This window comes from Poecilia reticulata, linkage group LG20 (assembly GCF_000633615.1).
Source record: "Poecilia reticulata strain Guanapo linkage group LG20, Guppy_female_1.0+MT, whole genome shotgun sequence".
Taxonomy (NCBI): domain Eukaryota; kingdom Metazoa; phylum Chordata; class Actinopteri; order Cyprinodontiformes; family Poeciliidae; genus Poecilia; species Poecilia reticulata.
In genome coordinates this window covers 18532882-18547981 of record NC_024350.1, presented here as the reverse complement: position 1 = coordinate 18547981, position 15100 = coordinate 18532882, and the positions used below count along the sequence as shown (strand labels likewise).

The 15100-nt window shown below is 36.4% G+C and overlaps 1 protein-coding gene across 2 annotated transcripts in view; it reads left to right on the top strand.

The window, feature by feature from the left end:
- Window positions 1-2898: 2898 nt before the first annotated feature.
- The window catches only part of rnf152 (ring finger protein 152), a 40616-nt gene continuing 28414 nt past the window's right edge, over window positions 2899-15100 (top strand). Inside the window, exon 1 of one of the 2 annotated variants that reach the window (XM_008396413.2) lies at window positions 2899-3312. The gene's annotated coding sequence lies outside the window, so the exon portion shown is untranslated. Of the gene's footprint in view, window positions 3313-4064; window positions 4087-15100 lie in introns of those variants that run through there. The other variant, XM_008396415.2, reaches the window with a different exon arrangement.

Sequence of the window (15100 nt, the reverse complement as noted above, 5' to 3'; positions counted from 1 at the left end):
TGACCTACAACCTGCAACAACGCTAAAAAAACCTTTCATTCATTCATTACTTCCTTTATCCCCTGACAACATCTCCATTAGTTAAGCCATTTATTTCAGTTATTTAAACTAAAACTTCCTGTCACCATAAGAACACAGATTAGATAAAAATAATCATCAGATGAACTTTAACAGAGTTATCGACTGACACAGACACATTCTGTCTGCTGATTCAGCCTTCAGTTATCGGGGAGAAGCAGTCTGTCCTCCAAACGCCAATTAAGTGGTTGATGGTCAGATCATTGACATGCTGTGCTGATGACTGACAGGCTCTGCATGTTCCCTCCTTAATTAATTGCCAGCAGTGCGGGCCACACGTGGATACGGAAGAAGATTAGGGCCAACAAGAAAAACAGATTACATTAAATTTTGACTTTAAACTCAGAATCCTAACTCTGAGTGAATATATGTCAAAATTCAAATCAATAACCAAATGTTAAGTCAATAATGTCAATAATGTTGTTAGTATGAAAATAATACATTTTTCTTCTTGTATGATTTGTAAACCTGCACTTTAGCCTGTCCCAAGTTTATTTGGTAAATTTGTTGTCTTTAGACTAGATTTGCTTGATTGGGCATAAACAATGTAAACAATTCTGTTTCTGAGAAAAAAAAAATCTAAATTCTGAGATTGAAATCCGTAATCTGAAAAATGTCAGAATTCTGAGGAAAAAGCCAGAATTCTGAGAAAGTAAAAATTCTATTAAAATAAAGAGTTAAAATTGAGTTTTGTTAGAATTCTGAAAAAACGTTATACAAAAATATTCTGAGATTAAACTCCAAATTCTGAAAAGTAATCAGGATTCAGAGGGAAACAAAGTCAGAATGCAGTGATTAAGTCAAAAGTCAGAAACAGAATTTTGAGAAAAAAATTTCAGAATTATGAAACAGTCAAAATTCCAAAAGAAGTTAAAATTGAGGTTAGTCAGAATCCTGAAAAAATTTCAAAATTCTGAGAAAAGAAAACAATTTCTGAGATAAAAAGTCAGAATTCTGAAGAAAAACATAATTCTGGAAAAATTTTAACATTTTGAGGAAAAAAAAAATCAGAATTCTGAAAAAAGCAAGAATTTATATAAAATGTCAGAATTCTGAGAAGAAATGTCAGATTTTTTTTTTTTAAGTAGCACTAATCCGTTTCCATTTAATCACGGTCATTTTTTATTTTTTTTTTGCAGAATAAATACAAAAAAATTGATAAATCAGGACAAAGAGAAACTTGAAAATGACCTCAAGATGCAACTTGTTGGTTCCTGTAAATCAATTTGTCTCTGAATGACTCAGAAAAACCGTGTCTGTGAGGTGGAGGCGATAAATCTTTCTAACAAACAGCGTGACGTTCTCTGAAGCAGGTTCCCCAGAGCTGCCGCCACATTTAGGCACCAAAAGTCAACATTAGCATTTCAGAGGCTTATCTATTTTCATTAACTCACTCTTGGAGAAGATTTCCCAAAGTGTCCTGCAGCCTGAAGCAATATCAGACATTTATCGACTCCTGGGAAGGGATGCCATATTTGAAGCTTGATGCATGAGAAATTTAAATCCATTATCCTCCTTAATTAAAGCTAATATTTCAAAGAGTGCTTACGTTGCTGCGACATAGTCGCTGAACTCAGGTAGCCTCTAAAACATTAAAGCGCTTCGATTTTTACTCACCAGTCCCTGCATGTGTTGTTGCTAGTTTCTTATTAAGCATAATTGCTTCTGTTTTTAATTACTTTTCAGTCACAACATTTAATTCTATTGTTTAATGTGATGGTGGTGAAATGGAGCAAATCCAAACCTCCTGCAGAAACACTCAGAGCAACACAACGCAGACTGTTATACTCTTAATCTCCTTGGAGGGATTTCACAATTATAATAATTTTCATACCAAGACTTATTCTTTTTGATATTAAAAGTTAATTTAAAGAGCAACGGAGTGAAAATACATTACAGAAACTTTTAATATTTCAAATTAAATTAGATTTGCCAATAAAACAAAAAGATAATTTAGCTGCAAAATTACAGGAAATAAAGTATTAAACAGAACTGACATGTTTTTTAAGCTTTACTTATAATTTAATCTGTTTGATTTTTTAAAAGTTTCATTCTTTGTTAGTGTTTCTGACTCCTGGTTCAAGTTTTTTAATTACCACACCTGCTTTTTGTCACTTTGCTGTTAAGGTAAACACTACCTCAGTTTTGCTTAAAATATATTATTTTCTTACACTAACAGGTTGTGAATAAAGTATTTACACCTTTGCACTGAAGAGATTGTAATCAGTCAGAGGAACATATTTTTAGTTTTGTTTTTTTTAACAAACTACATTACATCAAACATGACTTTGTAATTTAACACCTTGAAATTGGACCTCTGTCTCTTTAAGAAGCTCCTGCTCTTTCTGAAGCCCCGCCTTCAGGAAGTCATCCCAACATGGCTCCTCCATTGAGGAGCAGCTCCTTGTAATGAGCTCAGCAGTTCATTATAACATGTTTGCTAATTGCTGCTGGCTAGTCTGAAGGAGCTGAGTGGGGGAGGAGCTTTGTCTTGAAGGCGGGGCTTGGCCCATCCAGATGAATGGTTGCCATGGAGATTAAAGGATTTCTCAAACATGCATGAAATAATTCAATCAGTAATCCAGGAATGTTGTTGGTGAGGGAATAACATTATAAAATGTGTAAATCAAAAAAAAAAATCAATTTTAAATCATACTGACCCTTTAATTTAACTTGTTTTTATCAACAAATTTTAAAAAAGGAAATATTTCAGTGTATAAATATATATATGAGCGTCCGGTTCTGGATGGAGCTACCTTTTAGATTTGGATGTAGTTTCAGTGGTGAAACTAGGTCATTATTCATGGCTGTTTTCAGACGGAAACCTTAAATTTGAGCAGCGAGACCCGCTCTGAAGCATGCAGTACCACAACGCCCCATCAGGATGGACATGTCTTCCTTTTCCATCCAGCCTGCCAGCCTCCGGAGCGCAGCGGTGCAGCAGGGGTCCAGGCTGCCCGCCGGAGCCGCTCTCAGCTCCGCCCGCTTCCCGTCTCCGTCCGCAGACGCGTTTTAGCGCATTAAACCCGGCGGCACAAGCAGGAGGAGTGGAAGCAGTGGGAGGGCTCTCTGCTGTGTTGATGTGATTTTTTTCTCTCCCCTATCCTCTCCTTGTGGGTGGAAAACACTGGTGAGGAGCCACGCCGCCCACTAAACAAGCCCAAACGCGCACCAACTGGTTCCCAACCCGGAACGGAGCCCCGACACACGGCCGGCTGGACGGACCAGAGGACGGTGAGTGCTCATGGGTCCACATTTTATCCGGAATCTCAACAAACAAGTTGTCTCTGCGTTGTTTTGCACCCACCGTGACATTTAGTGGCTTTTGTCTGCAGACTTTTGCTTGTGCATCCTGTTTATTTGCTGCCTCGCAGCGCGGTGGTTACACTCCACATATTAAGAAGCATTGAGACGCAGTTTTAATCTCTTTGTTTGGCTGCGCTGTCACCTCCGGGTTGCTGCTTTCAGGCTCCCCATAACCTCCGGTCCTCTGACCATGTTTCCACCCTGATTGTGGCTCTGATGAGCTTCATCTCTCTTCCGCCTCTTTGCAGACGCCTTCCCCTTTTAAAACAATCAGCTTTTTGTTATAAGATTAATTTAGATTGGTTATTTCTAATACATTTATTCCACAGGGAATATCTGCGATGCTTATCTTAATATATAAAAGCTTATTTAATGTGAAATCAGCTCATATCTTGGTTTCTGGATCTTCTTCCTGATATCCCCTAACCCCCTTTAACAGCTGCCGGACTCCATCCAATATTTAAGACCCTTTAATTCTCAGTCAGAGTAATTGGCTGCAGGATTAGTGTGTTCGGATGAGAGTTTGAGCCCATTTCGGTCCTTGTTCTACAAGCTGTAAACCTTTACTGCTTGGTGAGCACTTTTCCTCTTCCCTGGTTTTCTTTGTGTCCCTCAGTGGAGGCGACAGTCAGCAGGTTGCTCTCTGTCAGATGGAGCAGTTTGCTCGGTTGTTTGGACAAGATGTGCTGTTTGAAGATTCAGGTCAGTGGCGCAAAAAGTGCGGATGCGCTGTATGCGACGAATAAGGGCGCCATGCTAGAGGCGGCGCCAAAATATGGCAGAATAATTAATTCTAGTTGGCATGTTCCGTATTTATTCAATCTAGATAAAGAATTTAGCTTTTGATTTCCTGCAAATGTCTCTTTATCCCTTCAGCAGTGGGAATATTTTACTTACCTCTTAGACTTTTATGACTATTTTCATAATTTTGTCTCAATTTTCAAACTTTGCACAACCACAGAATTGAAGCTTAAGCTAATTTTTCTGCAAAGTAGTTCAAATTTAATCAGGTTAGTTATGGAGAGCATCTTCCAACAAGATTTTTTAAGTATTGTCACAGATTCTCCTATTGAATTTTTGTTTAGACTTTGACTAGGACATCTAACACATGCATATAATTTGATATGAACCATTTGTTGTATTACTGGTTGCATGTTTAGGGTGAGTGTGTTGCTGGAAGGTGAACCTCCACCCCAATTAAAGTCTTCTGCAGCCTGTTAGGGTTAATTCATACGAGGCTGGTTTAGTTTACTTTAACTGAACTCCAGTCTGTTTGTCTAGAAATCCGGTTTGTGGAGGTGTGAACTCTGGTCCGCCTACAGCTCTGGGTCTCAGTTTGGTTGTAGTGAACTGGTTTGACTGCATTTGTGAACGCCAGGCAGACCGGAGGCTGCTTCAAAAGCAGGAAGTGGACTACGATGCAGGGCATTCTGGGTAAAAACAAGAAATGGCTTGTGGCTTTTTTACCAAACAAAAAAGAGAAATCCTCCAACCACTAAAATCTAGCTCTGCTCCATTTTTGTTTACATTTTGTTAAGAAGGAAATTGCACTCAGTGTCTTCTTTAGAGGTTTTCATGTTCAATGGTTCTTGGTGCAGCGCCCCCACAGGCGAGAAGGGGAACATGCTTTTCAAAGGGTGATTTTGATTTGACTCAGTGCAGTGAGAAAACAAACTGCAGCTTCTGAAAATGTAACAAATGTTGAAACTTCGGTCTGAGTCTACTTGGCTACCAGGTGGAAAAAATAGGATATTTTCTCTTACCTCCATGTGGGTTTGGTGAATTCAAATTAAGTTTGTTTTACATGCAGGCTGCAAATTTTCATTCTGGTCTCGTCTGAGCAGAGCACGTTCTTTTATATGTTTGCTATGGCAAATCTTGAACCAGAATTTCATCTGCATTGTGACTGAGATTAATTTACAAACTAGTGAACTCTAGTAAATGGGTCATTTCAGCAATTTTACTTAGTTTTTTTTACTTGGAACAAGTGGTGATGAGACAAAACATTTAGCAGTTTGCAATGAAAAGTATGAAAAAGTCTTAAGGATCTAAAAAGGTGGATCTAAAAGTGATTAATAATGATTAATCAATTATTGACATAATTGTCAACTAATTTAGTAATCCATTAATCGTTAACTGGACTTTACAGACTAAAAAAAAGCATTTTTTTCTCAAAGAACAACCCATTCAGACCAGTAAGTAATCCAAAACTGTACAAAAAAAATAAACATTTTGCATTTCAGATGAAAAAAATCCTTTTAAAAACGTAGTTTTAATCAATCAATCATCAATCGAATTTTATTTGTATAGCACATTTCAGCAGCAAGGCATTTCAAAGTGCTTTACATAATTAAAATAAAAACAGCAGGTGACATTAAAAATAAAACCCGCACCCCTTTAGAACTTCAGTTAAACGTTGTTTAAGTGGGACTCTAACCCTCAGGGACTTTAGTCAAAAACACAGTTTAACAAGGACTCCAACCTCTAGGTTTTTAGTTGAACGYCGTCAACTGGGACTCTAAACCCCGTAGGACTTTAGTTAAACGTCGTTTAACTGGGATGTTTTCCGGGGGGCTTTACATCATTAAAACGTAGAAAAGAAATAAAAAGAAATTAAAAACATTAAAGACATAAAAACATGGAAGACATCAAAACCGGCACTCTAACCCTAATTTAGCCATAAGCAACTCTAAACAGGTGGGTTTTAAATTTAGCTTCACGTTTTTTAAATTCAGTAAAAAAAATTTAAAAAATCACCTATTAAGCACCTTTTGCTGTCCAATTATTAATCAGTTAATCAAAAAAACAATCAACAGTACAGTATATTGATGGTAGGAGGATTTTTTTTTAGCTGCATCATTTGCTATCAAGCATTCACTGAAGGAATTACTACAACAAAATGTTTCTTTTCTTATTTAAAAATAATTTATTTACTTGTTGCATCTTTTAATGTATTTCTAATACTACATAAAAACTTGAGTGGTTAAATGAAAAACCAGCAGAATATGCCCATTTTTTGTCTGATTAATTGATGAATCATCATAATAATCGATTAATTGTTAGTCATAAGGTGTTTTTGTAAAGAAATGCAACATTTGAGCTCCAACATCAGGCTAATAAAGAAGCTGCTGTACTGAATTTTCTTTTAAAGTCTTTTGCTGTTTGGCTTTTTGTTGCTCTCAGTTGGACCTAATGGATTCCACTTCACATCAACACCATTTACCTGCTTCAGTACTCTGTTATCGGTGATCAATAATCTATAGGAGAAATCTCCTTTTACATGCAGAATCTTTGTTTCCAAATGAACTTCCTAATTTTCCTTAACATCATGATTCTGCTAGAAAACACAAGCAACTTGCAGTAGATTTTTGTAAACCTCATCCAGGCTCTTCCTTTATTTTCACGTTGGTCTCAAACGCTCCTGATTATGCAGATCTACAGGATTCTGAACCCTCAGGAGGAATATGTCACTAAATATCGCCCACACTTAAAGGTATTTGCTTTATCTCACTGCTGCCTGACTTGTGTGAGGAGCCAGAGGATGTAAAGGCAAACATTGCCTTTAAATTTTATTAAGGAGCCGAGTTGAAGATGCGTTTGCTGCTTTAAATTTCTCCCGCTGAGGTTAACCTGTCCTGGCATCTTACCCACCTGTGTTTCTGTTTTTGTTAGTTTTCTGTCTCTGTTGGATAATGAGGAAGATTCAGTTTTACTGTGGTAGAAAAAACCCCAAGATTTTAGCTTCTGAAATTGCATTACACTGAAAAATATATTGCTGTTCAATCAGATTAATCGATTATTCAAATAATCGTCAACTCATTTAGCGAACGATTAATCGCTAACCGAGGTGTTCAGACTCAAAAAAGACTATTTTTTCAGCAAACAACATATTCAGAGCAGCAGTTAAGCCAATAATGTACAAAAATACTTTTTGTAATTAAAATTAAAAATAATTATTTTTATGTGAATCTTTTCACATTTAACAGGATAAATAAAAAGTAAGCAGAATGTTGCAATTTTTTACTCTGATTATTCGATTACTCTGACAATTAATTGGTTAACAATTAGAATAATCAATTACTAAAATAATCATCAGCTGCAGCTCTTTTACAGTTTTTTTTTTCAATTTTAAGCCTACAATCCATTTGAAGTTGAAGTTTAATGTAATGTTATGAAAGTGTGCTGAGACGGGGATGCATCAGTACAATCCTCACAGAAATGACAACAGGCCCGTCAGCAAAAGTTCTTATTTCATGTTCAGGCTGTCTGTCCACAGGATGTGGCGTCTTGGGAGACCAGCAGTTATACGTATTAATTTCTGTTGTAGATGGGAAAAAAAGGAGTAAAAAAAAAAAAAAAAATCTTGTAGAAAAATGTTGTAGAAAAAACTCCTAAAGTCAAAGCATTTCCAACTTTTGGAAATTTTCTGAGTTTCAAAATTATTTTTATTTTTTACTTTTGGAGCTCAGTGATTTCCAAATTGTTTCTGGAAAATTTCTGACATTAATCTAAAAATTACTGCTTCCTGTTTTTGTCACTGTTGACTGCGTGCTGTGTTTCTATGACTTGGTATTTTTGTGTTTTTATGATTTAAGGCACTTTGAACTGCCTTGTTGCTGATATGTGCTACACAATTATACTTGATTGATTGATTGATTGCCCCTAATATGCCATCGTATGAAACACAACCAGACTCATTAATTCTTTATTTTGTATTTGTTTTTGCCACCATGTCATTTTAAATCTGGGATTTCAGCTTTACGGTGCCACTACATCGTTGTTCTCTAGAAGTGCTACAGCGCCACCACTTGGCGTGGCGGACCTTCTACACCATCCGAGTGGATTTTTAGTTAAAACTGTTTGTTTCTGTGTGAACAAAAGCTGCAGGAAGGTTTTTTATGTCTGATTTCCAGTTGAATTTGTCAGGATTTAGTTTCTGCTGCTTGTTGCGTTAACCTTTCTGGGTCTTCAGTTTGCTCCTCCTGACTCGCCATACATCATTTCCTGCTTTATTCTCTCCCTGTTTTACAGAAGTCCTCCTCTTCCTCCTCTTCCTCAGCCTCCTTCATTAATTTCTCTTCTCCCAGGATGCTGGCAGGTCCACTTCCACCTTCCTCTTGTGATTCATTTGCATCTCGGCTCCACACGGCTGCCCAAGTGTTTTCTCGGAGTCAGGTGGCTAATTGGTTCCCATCTGTTGGGAGAAAACGGCCTTTACGGTTTCTTGGGTGATTTCTGTCAAGAGTTTTTAGCATACTGATTAAGTTTGTTTCCTCTCTACCCAGATTTAATCCCATTTCTTCCTGGAGTGTTGATCTTTTTTCCTGTTTTAGTTAAAGGTCTGAACATCCATCCAGTTTCTTCCCTAGTGGGTCGGGAAAGGTTTGGACATTTCTCGGTTGTTTTACAGCATCTTAAGTCTTTGTTTCTCTTATCTAAGTTGTTGCTCGTGTGTTTTTATGGTTGTTTTGAGCTTACGAGAGCATAAAAGAAACGTACCTTCCCTCCGCTGTGTTTAATAATTTCACAATCCTTATCAGCGCTGTGAGTTTCGCTCTGTTGAAGATAAGGCTGAGAGAAGGAAGTTGTTCAGTCTCGCTCAAACCCAGCAGACCAAAACAGGAAGTGACAGGAAACCCTGAGTCGGTGCATGTGCAGCAGACAGCCAGTCAGAATGACTACAGACAAAATCCTCATGACGGATGTTATATGAGACAGTCAATATTTACAGTGTTGACTCTTAGCTTTGCAGAACAAGACATGCTTGTTGAAAATTTTCATATTTTGCCATGTATGCAGTATGCTAGAGTGGTGGAGGATCAATTATTCTGACGATTAATCGATTAATCGATTAATCGGATTAAAAATTAGCCTTTTTAAATCGATGTTAGAAATACATCAAAGTTTACTAATAAACAAATGATTAAATTCTGTATTTAAATAACTTTATTGCCTAAAACGCAATCGTGTAGCACTTGTTTAGTAAATCTGAACAAGGTGAAGCTTTAACTGCTTTGCAAGGAGATTTGGGTGAAACATATTTAATCAATCAATCAATCAAATTTTATTTGTATAGCACATTTCAGCAGCAAGGCATTTCAAAGTGCTTTACATAATTAAAATAAAAACAGAAATAATCAATGAGAAAGAGAAAGATATAAAATAAAAATAAAAATAAAAAAACATTACATCATTAAAACGTCGAAAAGAAAGAAGAAGAAATTAAAAACATTAAAGACATAAAAACATGGAAGACATCAAAACCCACTCTAACCCTAATTTAGCCATAAGCAACTCTAAACAGGTGAGTTTTAAGTTGAGATTTAAAAGCACTCAGTGTTTCAGCTGTTTTACAGTTTTCTGGAAGTTTGTTCCAAATCTGTGGTGCATAGAATTTACAGACATAAGTGTTTATATAAATGTAAATGCTTTAAATTTCTCCCGCTGAGGTTAACCTGTCCTGGCATCTGATCCACCTTTGTTTCTGAGGAAGATTCAGCCTCACTGTTGTAGAAGAAAACAAGATTTTGACTTCAGAAATTGTGTTACACTGAAAAACATATTACTGTTTAATCAGATTAATCGTGATTAATCGATTGTTGACGAATGGTCAACTAATTTAGCAAACGATTAATCATTAAATGGGATATGTAGACTCAACAAAAGGCCATTTTCTGAGAGAAAAACGTATTCAGAGCAGTAATTAAGCCCAAACTGCACCAAAAATACAGACATTTTGCATTTAAAATAAAAATTCCTTCTTTGTCTGTAAATCTGTTCTACCCAGAACTCATAAGGTGACAGTTTTAGCTTCACATGGTTCAAATCCTGTAAATGCAAAATGTATATTTTTCTATAAAGTTTTGGCTTAACTACTGTTGCGCTGACTATGTTGTTTTTTTCAGTCTGTTAACGATTAATCGATTACTAAATTAGTTGACGATTGATCGTTTCAGTCGTATCTGCTGGCAACTTTGCTCCCAACTATTCCATCATTCAGCTGCTTTTAATAACGGTTAAACAGGTTTTTTTTGTAGTTTTGTAGTTTTTTTAATGGAATAATTGTATTATTTTCCACAACAGAACGACACTAAAGGTACCAGGAATATATTTTTTAGAACTTTTGTTTTACATTATTTTCCACAAATGTCAACATCCGATAGGAGAAACTTTATTTTGTCATTCAGATTAACAGACAATAAAAAAAAAACATAATAAAGAAACTGAAACTATAACAATAAGAAGTTTTTCTGGATGATAAATTATTGTGATAAATGATAATATTGTTGTTTTGAGACCATTTTCAAGTAATATATTGGTAATAATGGAAAAACATATTCTAAAAGATCAATAAACTTTAAATTTTAATGAATGTTTAACACTGGAACTGGAGGACATTTTAAATATCCAGAATAAATAAACAAAACAACATAAAAAACTAATACAGTGAATTATAAATGAAACTGCTTAAAAAAGGCAAGTTGAGCCCAAAACAGCAGACTGAAGAGTTTCATCATCCAGGTTTTGATTGGGAAAAGAAAAACGATAAATCAGACAAATAGAAACGATTGAGTTTGTTTTAACTTTTCATTCAATTATTCAATTAATTCCTTTATTGTAACAAACTGAAGTGAAACAGACAAAATCAAACTGTAACAAACCTTACAAATGGAAAGAATTTATAATGTAAATCAAATAATAAAACATAGAATTAGACTGTCAATATCAGGACCGATACAGATATTGGTATCGGATCGGTTCATCTCTAAACTCAAGACATTTGTAGTAGGAACTAGACTAAAACTACTTGGTAAGACTTTGTGTTTTTGCAGTGTATCGTCTTTGTTCAGCTTTACATTCCCAACTTCTCTCCTCTAACGGATTGTGAAAGTAAGGTAAATGATTTGCCTCCGACAATACGCCACGCATTAGCCTTCACCATTCGTCACTGTTTACAATCCACCCAGCAAGCGGAAAATAACGGCATCCATCATCAGCAGAGACGCTTCCCTCTAAACAACAGGGCCACCGGGAGCGACGGTGATGGATTCAGATTGGATCCTTTTCAGGAATTCCTCGTCGCAGGTTCCCTGCGTTCATCAGAAACAGAGTCATTAAGGCCCGATGGATGCGGCTCTGCATATTTAGGATTACAGAGGCTGGATGGAGAGCTGGGAGCAGGAGTGAGAAAACAGCAGCAGCAAATCCCCGTATGAAGACAGTGGAGCTGCTTTTCAGAGGCTGTTAGGTGCAGTTTTACAGGAAGTGTCTCAGTTTTTGAGTTTTTTCTGCCCCTATAAACCTCGTCTTTATCTTATTGTTCCGCGTTTCTGTCTCTCCCTCATGGGAAATTAAATGTATCCAAGTAATTCAGCGCTGAGTTTCAGACTCTCTGTGGATCACAGAAGGTCAGCTGGACAGCACAAATATTTCCCCTTTTTTTTGCAAATTAAAACCTGAAAAGTGTGGCATGCATTTGAATGAATACTCACCTTTCAATGCCAGTTATAACTGGCAGATGTTCAGTGATTTTTTTTAAACTTACTTTGATTTTATATGCAAAAACAAAATATTACCAAGTATTTTGTTTAGTTTCTAGTGCAAATATCTTCATATTCTTGCAATAAGACAAAACAAACTTACAAGTAACTTTTCATAAAGGTATAGGAGCTCGTTTTAAGTCAATCATTTCTTAATATTGATACAAAAAATGCTGGTTCCACCTCCAGATTATTTCACCTATAACAATAAATTTTCCCATGTTATAAGTGAAATAATCTGCCAGTTTAGATCATTATTAAGGAATTATTTATTTAAAACAAGCAAACATCTTGCTAAAAAGTTACGTGTAAGTTAGCTTTGTTTTATTTCAGGTGTAGCAATGTGATAATAAAACAGCTTAAATTTGAGCACATGCTGACTTGTTGTTTTTTAAACTCTGTTTTTCTCTGTTTGGTTGATGAAATCACTGAATCCTTCATTAGAAGACGATTCTGTTTGCGGTTACCATCCATCCATCCATCCATCCATCCATCCATCCATCCATCCATCCATCCATCCATTTTCTTCCGCTTATCCGGGGTCGGGTCGCGGGGGCAGCAGCGGTTACCATGGAGTGATTTAATAAGGCATTCATGAACGTTTCCCAAAATGTCTGAGCGAAGGCGGCGCTTCCAGAGTCACAGTCTAACGATCCGAGGATGATTGACGATCGGTTTGAAGGTGTGTGTCGCTAAGCAGCGGGATCAGCTGATGATCCATGGGATTTATATCTGAGCCAGGTGTGAACGCTGATTGATGTTTGGTATTTCAGACTGCGTTAGAAAACCTGCGAAGGTCTTCATCATACAACATGGCCCTGCAGTCGTTCACTTGACCTCTTGACCTTTGATGGACTGCAGTCAAACGCTCACCACGTAGCTTCGCTTTACAGGTCTGAGCAAATTCTGACCATCTGCTTCATGGTTTAGACAAAAGTTCATCTTCCTCGTCATGTCGCAGTTTGATCGGGCATCAACTAGACACCTGACCCACTTATCTTTTATTCCAACATCTGGAGTTGTCTGCCTCGCCTCAGCGGCGCACACAGGCCTTCATTATTTATCACGACTTCCCACAGTCGGTTACAGCTGCTCTTCATGAAATCATCAGAGAAAATGACTGCAGCAGCGGCAGCAGCAGCGGCAGCACATCACGGCTTTTATGGAAACAAACACTTTTTCATAATCGTTTGTTCATCGTATGACGGCATATTAGGGCCGCTGTAAACGGAAAACAAAAAGATGGAGTAAATTTCTGTCAAAAAAAATCTTACATTTGAGATTAATCCCAGAAATGTTCAGGAAAAACTCGGAAATTTCGGAGTTTGAAAAATCGGAAATTTCCAAGAAGAAAAAAAAACTCAAGATTAATATCAGTAATTTTCTAGAAAAAACATGGAAATTTCTGAGAACATAGTTGAAAATTTGCAAAAAAGAAAAAAAAATCCTATATTTAAAGATAATTTTCCTTTTTTTTCCTCAAAAACCCTTTATTTCTAGAATAGATCAATAAATGTTCTAGAAAAAATTTGGAAATTTTTCAGTTCAAAAAAGTTGAACATTTGCAAGAAAAAAACCTCATAATTTGAGATTAATCTTGGAAATTTCCTTGAAAAAAAACCCTGAAGATTTCAAATTCACATTCTGAAAATGTTTTACTTTTGAAACTCATTAATGTTCTCTGAAGAAAAATTCGGAACTTTTATAATTAAATATAATTTTCTTGTAAGTTTTTGACATCTTTTCAAACACACATTTCTGTTAGTTTTTTGTTTGTTTGTTCTTTTTGCTAATTTTTGACACAACAACCTCCGAATTGTCCATGTCTCTTTTTTATTTTTTTTTAGATTAAAATCAAAATTTCTGAGTGAAAAGCTTGGAAGTGACTTTTGGGGAACAATAATTAAATTTGGGTCGCATTTCCCAGCTGTAGCCCAAGTTACATAATCTGACCCGTAACCAACAGATCGGATCATTTTGTTGAAAACGGCTCTGGAGTTTCCTGGTCGTCTGTCTTGATGCTAGCTGGCGGCGCTGGAGCTCTCCATTATCCACTCACTATATTAAAAACTTTACTCCTAACAATGTTTTCACTGGAAAAACTCTCTTTATGGTTAAACTTTAGAAAACTGGCTAAAAATGCAGCCTTTCACAGAAGGCTTTATTTGATAGATATTACTAATTCTTCCAAACCCGTTTGGCTGTTAGCCTGTGAATCCATTACAAAATTGATCCATTTATTTTCAGCAAAAATATGCAACTCCAAATCCCTGTAACGACCTCAGCATTGCAGCCTGATAACAATGGTGAACTGGAACAATACCAGCTCTGTTAACAACACCGACTCAACCAATGCCTCTACTCCTACTCAAAACTGATTATGTGTCAGTAAGGAGATTTGCGTTAAATTGTGGTTATGTCACAGTGGGAAGAGTTGTGGAAATCATTGGTTTATATTTCAGGATGACCTCAGCCTTTCTGGGAGGACGTTTTGTAGAAAAGTGTGAGTCACAACACACCTGCTGTCACTGCCGCTGCTTCATTTTCAGCGTTGGAGAGCAGGAACCCAGAGGGGTGTGGTGTGACGGAGGTGAGGTGGAAGTGAGGATGAGTAATCAGGAAAAGTTTAGACGAAGGGCAGATGAAAGGCAGACAAGCTCTTTGACTTTTATTTAAATTTAATTGAAGCACAGCATGAAATCTGAATGTCTTAAAGTTTAAAAAATGTCAAGTTTTCTGATGTTTTTGAGATGGTCATCTTTGGTATTTGGAAATGTTATTTTTTGTACAGAATCCTCTATTTTTGCTTTTTACTTTTGTATTTTTATTCAATGTGATCAATAAACCTCATCTTTATTTTCTGTTTGAATATCAGTTATTTTTGTTTTGTATATGTTTTTTATTTGCTAAAGATATTTGGAATATTATGTTTTTGTGTATTTGGCTCACTAGCTTTGTTTAAAGATAGTTAGCTTTGTTTCTATCTAGATAGCTAGGTTTGTTGCTAGTTTTGTTGCTAGCTAGCTTGTTAGTGTTGTTTCTATCTAGATAGCTAGGTCTGTTGCTAGTATTGTTGCTAACTGGATAGCTAGCTTTGTTGCTAGCTAGTTTGTTACCTTTGTTTCTATCTAGATAGCTAGGTTTGTTGCTAGTTTTGTTGCTAGCTAGCTTGTTAG